A 12,205-nucleotide genomic window follows, 5' to 3' on the forward strand; every position below is an offset into this window, starting at 1 on the left:
ACATTGGGTAGCGCACAACACAAAACACATTTGGATGAGCCACCCACTTTGAGCTCCATATATACTTCAATTATATGGATACTGGCTCCTTCTTCACACATTGATTACAATTATACACCAACAAGAGGTAATGCTTTGCGTCCATTTATCACCATGTAGAGCAACTTGACTTTTTGGTTGCATGCTTGAACTTGCGATTCATGCTTATGAAATTACAGTGTCTACACACAGGTTAAGCACAAAATAAAATTTTCCAAGAAAATGAATACTTATGAATGGAACCAAGCCAATGCATTTGAGGTTTCTGAATGCATCACATATTGATAGGCGAAAGAAACAAAATAAAGCAAGAAGATAGAAAATCAGAGACATAATAGAAAACCAAGGATGAGCTCCGACATGGGAAGTTGTTTATTTATAGGGGCTACAAAAACTAGAGAAACTGAGATCCAAATTACCAAAGATAAACATTATAAGGTAACACGAAATATGAAAATAAGATAATTCGCTGTCAATAAAAGCATATTTGATAGTTCATGAAAAGGGACCAAACGTGTTCCTCATCTTGTAGCAAGTGATTCACCAAGTTGGAGTGCCTTCATAAAAAATCTCTCAAAATTATTGTACGATGATCCTCCAACATCAGTACCTTCAACAGCTTTTTTCCTCCATTCCTTTGCCTTTTCCCTCATCTTCATCCCTCATTCTCCTTCTAGCATTTCAATGACAAGTTCTTCAATTTCGTGGCACTTCACATCAGGGCTCACCTCCATTCCAATCTCCCACGTAGTGCATGAGTACCGCAATTCGTTTGTTGCTCCACAAAAGAAGGCCAGCAAATTACAGATGGATAAGCTAACCTCCATTCCAACCACTATGTGTTAGGAAAACTCCAACAGATGGATAAGCTAACACTTGGTCCTGTGCACACCAACCTGCAATATAACCCTTATCCTTAATCTCCTAAAAAAAATGGTGAATTTGGTGAGTCACCCTTTACCACGTCAGCCTTAACTATCCATAAAAATGGGTGCTTGCTATTTGCCAGCCCCCATGCAAACTCGATCAAATGCTGGTTTGTCATCATCGTTACGCTGCTCTAATTTATGTACACAACTGAATTGGGTTTCTTTTTATCAAGGCATTCCAAATATTTAGTGTCTTCTCAGCTTGAGTTAAGTGACTTGTGATGCGAAATATTAACTTAACACACAAATTAAACCCTCTTGTTGTCAAATTGTAGTATAAATGCAAGTAGGGATCGTTCTAAACCGGGGATTATGAGGGCTTGCTAAAACCTCTAAACTAATTCAAAAACATAAAAACAAAGTTAAAAACATTTGAATAGACTCAAATGACTCAAAACAGGTTCACAAGACTCAAAACAACTTAAAAACACTCAAAACTGTCTAAAAACACAAACTAGGCAGTTTCTGACTCTAACACAACTTTGGACGAAATTTGGGTTTTGAACACAAACAAAACAGATTTTAAACACTTTGAAACAAGAAAGTAAAAGGGGGATTTTAGTTTTGATGAATTTGAAACAAACAAATAAGTTATAAAACTAGGCAGATTGTAAAACGAATTTAAGAAATAAGATGATGGATGGATTAGTTAGAGGTCCGTTCTTCACACATGACACACTTGTATATGAATCGATTTCCAATTGCTTTTCAATAGACTATGATGCTCAACACCCCAGATTAACCGTGATGCACAAATTAACCCTCAGATTTTCCTTTACTCATTGAATTGGATGAATGCATGCAACAACCCAAACCATTCTCTAAAAGTCCCCTATATGAATGCATCATAAAGATACAATCAGAGATCATTACATTCAATAAAAATCATAAGTGTTGACGAGTTAATTGTAACTATGAATGCATGATACGTTTGCCAAGAATTCAATTAACGCAATTGTGACAAACAACCTTCACTACTCATGAATATAAACTTGTAACGATTAGATGAAACTCATTTATATTCTAGCGTCTAATTCATGCATGAAAACTAAGTATGCATCCTTAATAAACATGCAAGAATCAATTATGAAGAAGATAGATAATTGAATTGCAATCACAACTTATCAAATCACAATTGGAAGAAATCAATTCATATCTCAAGCATGTTCATGGCTTCAAACTTCCCCCTAACTAAATAGGGGTTTAGCTACTCATAACTGCAACAAAATTAGAAAATAACAAAGTAGACATTGAAAGCAAGAATGAAGTACACCTAAAATGCTCCAAAGTTCCAAGCTTGAAACGCCAAGGACCTTTGTTTTCACCACCTTGTTGCAGCAAGTGTCTAGGATGTGTATGGAAATATGGAAAGGTTATGAATGTATTTAGGTTGGATGGATGCCACGGCAAAGGGAAGGGAATGTATGGAATTGTGTTTTGGGATTTATGGATGTGTAGAATGGTTTGTGAATTGTGGGAATATATGGATGAAATGGGTAGTGCTCACGGCAAGGAAAGGGATGAAAGTGTTTGAGAATGTAGCTTCTTGGATGGATCAAGCTTCCTTAGGAAGGGGAATGGTGGATGTATTTATAGGCTAAGGAGAGGACCACTTCAATTCCTTGCATGTGCAGTTTTTATGGGTGTGTGATGTCCATGTTTCCCTTTACATTTGCACACATATGACCTCCATCATTTCAGCCACAAAACAAACACATTTTCTGCCATGTCTCTCCTTTACATTTACACACATGTTCTTCATCATTTCAGCCACAAATCACCCATTTTCTGCCCATGTGCCTTGTGTTTCCATGTGATGTGCATTCTTTGCTTTCCCATGTGTGTGTGCTGCCATGTAATCATCATTTCCACATTGTACTAGCTGTTACACTTGCACACACATGTTCTTCATCATTTCAACCACAAAACAAACACATTTTCTGCCCTCCAACCTGTCCATGCAGTTTGCATGTGTGTGTATGTCATCCTTGCATGTGTGTGAGCTTTTTGATGTCTCCTCCTTTTGCATGTGCCGTGCCTTCTCTTTCTAGCTGTACATTTCCACTTGCTCCAAAGCCAAATGAGTGCAATCATAACCCCATTTGCTACTGAGTGTTGATGACAAAGCAAAACACAAAACAAGTGCCTTTACTTTCTCATTTTATTAGCCAAATCTGCTTAGCCCTTTTCTGAACCTTTCAGTGTTACAATGCCCATAACGTCTTCTAGAAAAATGATATTAACAATCCGTAAATTTCTCCACAAAATGGACATACGTAGCTGTCCAAGCATATAAGGCTCATTCTCTCATTCATTCTGAGCTGTTCGTAGTATGCTTCCAAAGTCAGCTAATCTGCACAGGCAGTTTTGACAAATTTGTTACTTAATATCTCACTTGTGCTACTTTTCTTTTCTTTGCTTGATAAATCACACAAAACACAAAAACATAGTAAATAGCTCAAAAATATAAGGAACTAACTAAGAAAAGACAAGTGAATTTTATGTAAAATACATATAAATATGAGCTTATCAACTTGCTTTTGGGGAAATGCCTCCCAAGCAAATTAAGGGGGCCGATGTGTCGAGATACTTTCTTATTTGGTTTGATGCTATTCATTGTAATTAATATTGTGATTATCTCTATCAAAGATTGCATAGCTATAGTTTAGGGACGATATTTGGTTAATAGTAGATTTTTAGGATATTTGACATTGTATTCTCATTACTGAGTCCTCCTTATAAGAACCTTTGTACTATTCTGTAAATTATCCAATATACTACAATTCACACCAAATTTCTCATGGTACTTAGAGACCATCCAGGCCTTCATCAAAACACTATTGAAGTGATCAATCATGGTTGGCAGCAACATGGACAACGACAGAGAAGACACGGTGCCGAGCAGCGGCACCGACACCAAAATAAAGAGGGGCCAAAATCCACTTTCAGATATGGATTCTTCCAACCTCAATCATCCATTCTAATTCACCACTCCGACCATCCTGGTCTGGTCTTAGTCATGACAAAATTAACCACTGAAAGTTATAGAACTTGGAGTCGTTCAATGCGAATTGCTCTTAGTGCCAAAAACAAAACGGGCTTTATTGATGGCTCGATCAAACAACCATCCCCAACAGCAGAACCTTCAAGTTCGTTCGGTGGAAACGTTGCAATGATATGGTCTTATCTTGGATTGTAAACACATTAGAGAGAGATCTCTCAGATAGCGTCTTATTTATAAACGTTGCATTCAAAATTTGGGCAGATTTGGAGGAAAGATTTGCACAGAGCAATGCGCCTAGGATCTTTCAAATTGAGAGAGATATTACCACACTCATGTAAAATCAAATGTCTGTATCTACATACTACTTCAAATTGAAAGGCTATTGGGACGAGTTGTCTTCCCTCAATGCTTTAAAGGCTTGTTCTTGTGGTGCATTGAAATCCATCTTGGCTAGAGAGAAGCAGCAACATTTAATGCAGTTTCTCATAGGGCTCCATGAGTCCTATGCGACGATTCAAGGGCACTTACTACTCATGTCGCCCTTGCCCACTACCCGGAAGGCATATAGCCTTATTTTACAAAAAGAAAGACAACGTCGGATTGCTTCCAATTCAACCATCAACAATGAGAATATAGTTATGCTTTCCATATCTAACAAGAAGAATGGCAATGGTAAACAAAGTTCACAAAATTGTTTCACCACGTTTAACAATTCATCATCTTCCTCGTCCCGCGACAATCAGAAAGGACCACGACACTGTACTTATTGCAATGGTAATAATCACATTGTTGAAACTTGTTTTTGGCTTAATGGTTTCCCATTAGGGCATAAATGGCATGACAAAGAGTCATCACGATTTGAGGGTGCCAACCGCTCATTCCAAAGTCGTAAAAATGGTCCTCGTCAACAGTCATCTAGCAACAATGTCCAAGGCTTAGTCCATCAAACTCATCACCTACAGTCCATAACTCCGCATATTACTCTTGAACAATGTAAAAAAATCATGGACAATGTTGGTAAAGAGGAAGCTTCAACGTTCCAAGCAAACTTTGGTTTGAATTCTCCCTTTAGCACACACACCAAATTATTGGATGCTTGGATTATAGATAGTGGTGCTATGTATCACATCACCCACTCCCTACATCATTTAAGCACCAGTTCACATATTTCTCTTCCACCAGTAGGGTTACCCATAGGGGAAAAAGCACAAATCACGTCATTAGGCACTATTCACTTTACTGAAATTTTACGCCTCAAAGATGCTTTACCCCTGCATTCAATGTGAATCTTTTATCTGTTCCTCTTCTTACCAAAACATTCGATGGTTGTGTTTTTTTTTCGATATTTTGTTATATACATGACTTGCACACGAAGAAGATGATTGGATTGGGTAAAAGGCTCGGAAACCTTTACTATTTCGATCCGACCCACCTTGCTTCCCAATTCCATTCTACCTCAACCTTCCATGTCGCCACCAAACACAACCTTTGACACCTTCGATTGGGACACCCATCTGATGCCAACTCCATTTATTATCTGAGCAATTTTCTCATATTCATCTTTCTACGCATGTTTGTGATTTTTGTCCATTGGCAAAACAAACTAGATTGCCTTTTCCTTCTAGTTCAATAAAGAACATTGCACCTTTTGATTTAATTCATCATGACATATGGGGTCCGCATAAAATTGCATTTCATTATGGTGCTAAATATTTTCTCACAATTGTTGATGATTACTCATGCACTACATGGGTCTACTTGATGAGATTGAAATCGGAGACACAACATCTACTAAAAAATTTCTTTTCTTTTGTCTCCACGCAATTTACAAGCAAATCAAAGCCATCCGTGTAGACAATTGGGGGGGGGGGGGATTTTCCTTTATGCAACCTTTCTTTAGAAACCATGGGGTTCTTTACCAGCACACTTGCACTTATACACCCCAACAAAATGGGGTTGTTGAAAGAAAACACTGTCATCTTCTTGAAATGGCTCGCGCCCTTCGTTTCCATGCTATCTTCCACTTAAATTTTGGGGGGAGTGTGTCCTCACTGCAACCTACTTAATTAACTGCTTGCCAACTTTCAATTCTTGATGGAAAACCCCCATATGAACTGCTTTTTAATCAACCACCCACATATACCCATCTCCGCGTTTTGGTTGCCACCAATCTCCAACCCAACACCAAATTTGATCAAATAGCTTGTAAATGTGTTTTTGTTGGGTACCCTTGTAGGCAAAAAGCATAACGTCTATATGATATTGAAGCTCAAAAAAATTTTACTAGCAGAGATGTGGTATTTCATGAAAACCTTTTTCCGTTCACCTTTCCAAATTCCACTACCACACCTATCCTTTTTAACCCTCACCAAAATCCATCAGCTCACCAATTCCACCATCTATTAGCCTAGACTTCACCGACCCATATTCCATCGCTTCACCTATAAGCCCACACAAACCCACTGTGGGCCCTAACCAACAACAAATTTCTTCACCACCAAATAGCCTTCTCCACCCCCACGCCATCATCATCAGAACCCCCAAATCAATCTCTTACGCATGTCACTGCTAAAAACCCAAACCCAACCCTCACTACTCCAAATTTTGATCCTAACAATGACATTGCTATCTCCCTTCCTACGCCACCCTCCACTACCTCACTCTCTTCTTCTATTCCACTCAAAAGATCCAATCGCATTCCAAAACCCTTTGTCCTCCTTCAAGACTACCATTGCAATGTTGATGTGTCTTCTGCTCCAAGGGAATCGTCTTCTTCCTCCACACCGAGTAAAGGTATTAGATATCCTCTTTCTCATTGTATTTCTTATCATAATTTATCTTCTTCTCACTGGTCATTTGTTGCCACCATTTCTAAAATTATTGAGCCCACTACCTATGCTCAGGCTTCCACTGACCCTTTTTGGTGTGCAGCCATAGCTAAAGAAATTCAGGCCCTTGAGCAAAATATAACCTAGAAACTTACCTCTTTACTTGCAGTAAAGAAGCCCATTTGATGCAAATGGGTGTACAAAGTGAAATACAATTCTCATGGCACAGTTGAACTGTATAAGGCTCGTCTTATGGCTAAAGGCTACACTCAAAAGGAATGACTCGATTATATGAAGACCTTCTTTCCTACTGCCAAACTCGTTACTTTCAGATGTTTACTTGCTATTGCAGCTACCCGTAATTGGCCCCTACACCAACTTGATGTTCAAAATGCCTTTCTTCATGGTGACTTAGGCAAGGAGGTTTATATGACATTTCTTCCCGGATTTAGCCGACAGGAGGCGAACATGGTATGTCGGCAAGTAGGCATCTGTCGTCAATTTTGCAAACCAATTGACCACTGCTCTTTACGAAAAAAACTTCCTGGATTTAGCCGACAGGAGGCGAACATGGTTTTGTACAATTTTTAACTACGAAAAAAATATTTGATGGTTTTAATTTTTTTAACTACGAAAAAATACTACTTGACATGTTGGGAGTGTGCGATATCCATGCTCCAACTTGAGGGGCGTGTCGAGATGCTTTCTTATTTGGTTTGATGCTATTCATTGTAGGTGATATTGTGATTATCGCTATCAAAGATTGCATAGCTATAGTTTAGGGACCATATTTGGTTAATAGCATATTTCTAGGATATTTGACATTGTATTCTCATTAATGAGTCCTCCTTATAAGGACCTTTGTACTATTCTGTAAATTATCCAAAATACTACAATTCACACCAAATTTCTCACGATGGTGTAAATGTTGGGGAACATTGTCGATATTACCTCTAACACTGTGTAAATTGTTGCAACTGCATGCTATAGTGCTTTATTTAGTTTTTATATATTAGTACTTTCTACTTCTACTTGTGTAGATGGCTTGGTTGAATGAAGGGTTGTCTTTTTTCGATGCAATTCTTATTGTTCCTATGTTTCTAGATTGCTTGGACATTCTTTTCCATTTGTACAGGATTTGTATATTTTCACATTTAGCGTCTATATGTACATTCGAAATGTATCAATCAATAAAGTATTATTTCGTAACAATTGAGTACTGTATTTTGATATGCATATAATATATACATATATATATGAGCATTAAAGCATTTATTATTTTTGTTATAAATTAAATGTCTCCTGACGAAACCATTTTTTCGGGAGAGGGAAGACTATGTTGACGAAATAATCACGGCGATGAACACATTTTGTTGGTTGGACAATATTTTTTGTCGGCTTAAAAGCCTTGTCTTGACGAAAATATTTGTCGGGAACAATAGAAATGCCTACAAAAAATAGTTTGTCGAGGAAAGTTCAACCTTAGCCGACAAAGTATCAAAATTCACCGAAAAAACTCTTACGCGACATGCTTTGCACGACAAAATGGCTGACAAATGACCGACCAACTAATTTTGTCAGTAAAGTCAAAATTTCTAGTAATGTGTACACTTCGCGTTCGAATTCGTCAAATGTGTTGAAGATGATTGTAGAAGAGTTCACACAGTTCTATGCTTCGGATCCCGAGTAATTAAATATTATATCGTTGAGATCAGTAACTCTAATGAAACTCGGGATGTCCTTGAGCAGAACATTTTTCATGCCTAGGATCCAATCAATTGGTGTATCGAGTGTGTCTGTGTTTAGTATTTTTCAATTACTTAATATTTTTATTTTTAATGTGTTTAGTATTTTTAAATTACTTCATATTTTTATTTTTAATGTGTTTTCTAATTTTTTTTTAAGCTCACTCTTTGCCTATAGTATACTATAAAAATAAATAAATAAATAAATAAAACTCAAAAAATTTTAATTTATATAGAATAGTAATACTATAATACATATTTAATATACAATATATATATACATATACACTATGACTATAGTATTCTATGGTAAGTTTTTTTCGTAGTTAAAAAAATTAAAACCATCAAATATTTTTTTCTTAACGTGTTAAAACGAGTTACTCACTTGTCATTATGTCAACTTCATGTTTACATGTTAAAGACCCATTGTTAACGGGTTCTTATCATGTGACCCGATGACGACCCGACTAATTATCATGTTGACTCAAAACCTATTATTTTCTTGTCGTGTTAACATGTTGTGTAAGAAATTGTCAGTTCTAACAATGGGGGAGATAATACCCCTTAGAATTCACCCAATTTTCTCTACACATTGCCGCACCATCCCTATCAATCTCTTTATAATTCTTCAATCAACTAGCCCTACTCTTCCAGGGGAGTGATATGTTTTAATCATTCTTTTGATGATTAACTTATTATTTTATTGTGATATATTATTAAATTAATTTATATGTTATTGATTCAATTTAACTTTTATGTGTTGAACATAATACAACGCATTGGAAATGAAATTCCGGCTTTCCGAGACGAATCATCTACAAATTCAAAGGCTTAATTTGTTTTCTACCAGTCAAGTTCTCTGTTAGATATTTTCAACGACCATGATGCATGAAAACATTCTCTATGATGCATGAACTTCCTACACTTATATTTACCTCATATATATACATATATATATATATATGCGCGTATGTTCATGCATAATGCAATTTATAAAATCTCTAAGTGGAATTTTTAAGTCAAAGAATCAAAAGAAAATAGAAGCAATTAGGGTTTACGCTCGTTTGTTCTCATGAATGCCGAAAACAGTCCAAATACACTCCAAAGAGAAAAACTATGTATTTTTTGACACCCAATAAGCTTTTGATCTTTTGAGTATTCATTCTTATGATCCTAATAGCGTATTATATGTGTTTATTAGCATAAATTCTAAGGGGTGTCAAACGCCTCGTTTGATCACATAAATGTTGAAAACAGTCCAAATACATATAATACGCTACAAGACTATAAGAATAAATACTCAAAAGATCAAGAGCTTATTGGGTGTTAAAGGTACACAGTTTTTTCTTATGAAGCATATTTAGACTGTTTTCAGCATTCAAGGAAACAAACGAGAATGCATTTGACATCCTTTCGAACTTAAGTAAATAAACAAATATAATACACTACTAGGATAGTAAAAATGGAACTTTAACGAAAAGCATCCGGTACTGTTCACTTTAACGAAAAACCACATTTTTACACTAAAAAGTCAATCCTGGTACTATTCACTTTACCCTTTATTTTGTTCTTATCATTAAAACTCAAAATTTTCAAACCTTTTTCATTAGTTTTCCTTAGTAATAAGAATGATTACTCAAAAAGATTAAACTTATTGGATGCGAAAAGTATACAATTCTTCTTTATAGAGTGTGTTTAGACTGTTTTCGTCAATCAAGAATCGAAAGAAAATATAAGTAATTAGGATTTTTCAAAACCTTAGAAATATAAAGGAAAAAAAATAGGGAAATTGCGGCTAAAGCCGCGGCCTGAAACTGCGCTAAGCTGAGCTATTTGGCTGAGGCGAGCCAGCTCCAGCTGGAGCAGCTGTCAAATGCGCAAAACCAAGACAGCAGTTCGAGAACGACGTCATTCTGGCGTCCCATCTCAGCTCTGCACCTCTTCCCATCACACCGTGCCTGCAGCGCCGAGATTTACCATGTTTTCTGGTGAAGAACTCGAAGCCAACCATTTGTGGCCGTGACCAAATGAATCGTTTCGACGATTTCTCGGGCAAATCCCGTCGATGCTTAACGAATTCAAGAACCCAGGTCTGCAATTCTCATCGCATCCACTTTCCTCGGCTGAATCAGAGATCGAGACGATGGTTTACAGTCACTACTCAACCTCGTGTATTATGGAGACGCCATCATTGGGCGTTGTGCAATTTAGCAGACGGTGATCAGACCTTCTTGCAGCCTTTCGGCAGTTTGCTACTGAAGCTTGAAGTCCAGCCCAGTTTGGGCTCTTTCTCTCTCTTGGCCCACCTCTCCTGCCTAATCCTGAAGCTTGTTCATGGGTCAGCTTCCCTTGGCCTGTTCTCTGTTGCAGCCTACAGTCTGTATATGCTATGGTGGGCAGTCTGCAACAGTCTCTCAAGCCCAACCCCATGGCCTTAATTTTGGACAGCAACCAACAATTTTTTGCTGGGTTGCCACGGTCCCTTAGCCCCAGCAAATTTTTTGGCACACTCTGCTTCTAGCCCGTACCCAATTAGGTTGAGGCGCCTACGGTACACCCCATTTTAGGCTATTTTCTAATCGTTTGGCTCGAAGTCATCTAAAGTGAATATGAACCGAACATCATCATTTTGCTTCTACGATCGACCTTGTATATCTCGATCTGTTGAATTAATTAAAAGTGACCAACGATATATTAATTCGACAAGAAATTCAAAATTATTGGCCTAAAGTCCAATTTTTGGCATTAACAATTCAATATTTTATTTGTTTTATTGAACCGTTGATCCACTTTCGTAGTCCCGAAGCACTCACACTTGAGTTCCTGAAGCAACCCAAATTCACTACACTTTAATTGTATATTTTATTATGTGTTCTTACAAGTATCTCCTTTTATGAACCGGAATTTCATACTAAACTCAAACTTGTAGTTTTGAATTTAATGTATTTGAAACCTGAAGTTTTCATAAAACAATACACACAGAGAAACCCGAATTGTTTCATGTAACCATGTCTTAGAATCGAAATGTTTTGATTTGATGCTTATGGAGTTGGAAGAACAAAAGAGTAAAGTGGTGGAGGTTAAAGAGGCGGTGAAGATGAAGAAGGTTGTGATGGGTGTAGCTGGTGGGTGTTGTCAGAGGTTTTGGTGGGAGGATGAGGGTGTTGACTTGGATGTGTTAGATATGCAGGAAGTTAAGCATTACTTGATTGCATTAGAGGATGTGAGGAAGCAGGTGGCTGCTAGGCTTCATGAGATGAAGATTTTGAATGGGACGTTGAACCTGTTGTACTTATATGCGCTAGCGGAAGCAAATTCTAACAAAGTACCAAATATTAACTTTGTAGGTGGAAGAAATAAACCATCTTAAAATAAGAACACAAGAGATTTAACGTGGTTCGACATAAAGATGAAAATGCACCTGCAAAACATTCAACATCTTTGATCAAAGATCTAAGCCTGAAAAGAGTAAGTGTTTAAGACTTTTTAGGGTAGCAAAAGTTTACCAAAATTTGGTAGAGATGGTGGTATTTATAAGAGGAAGGACCGGCCATGTGTTAGGGTTTTACCATATACATGGCAGCATCTTATTGGCCAAGGTTTATGATGAGAATATTCTCAAGATATTAAATAGGAAATAATATCTTGAAATGGAAAGAG

The 12,205-nt window shown here is 37.2% G+C and overlaps 1 pseudogene; it reads right to left on the reverse strand.

Moving 5' to 3' along the window:
- Window positions 1-560: 560 nt before the first annotated feature.
- On the reverse strand, window positions 561-6,405 carry LOC126607993 (linamarin synthase 2-like; annotated as a pseudogene).
- Window positions 6,406-12,205: the final 5,800 nt, after the last annotated feature.

The sequence above is a fragment of the Malus sylvestris genome, chromosome 1, assembly GCF_916048215.2.
Source record: "Malus sylvestris chromosome 1, drMalSylv7.2, whole genome shotgun sequence".
NCBI classification, from domain to species: domain Eukaryota; kingdom Viridiplantae; phylum Streptophyta; class Magnoliopsida; order Rosales; family Rosaceae; genus Malus; species Malus sylvestris.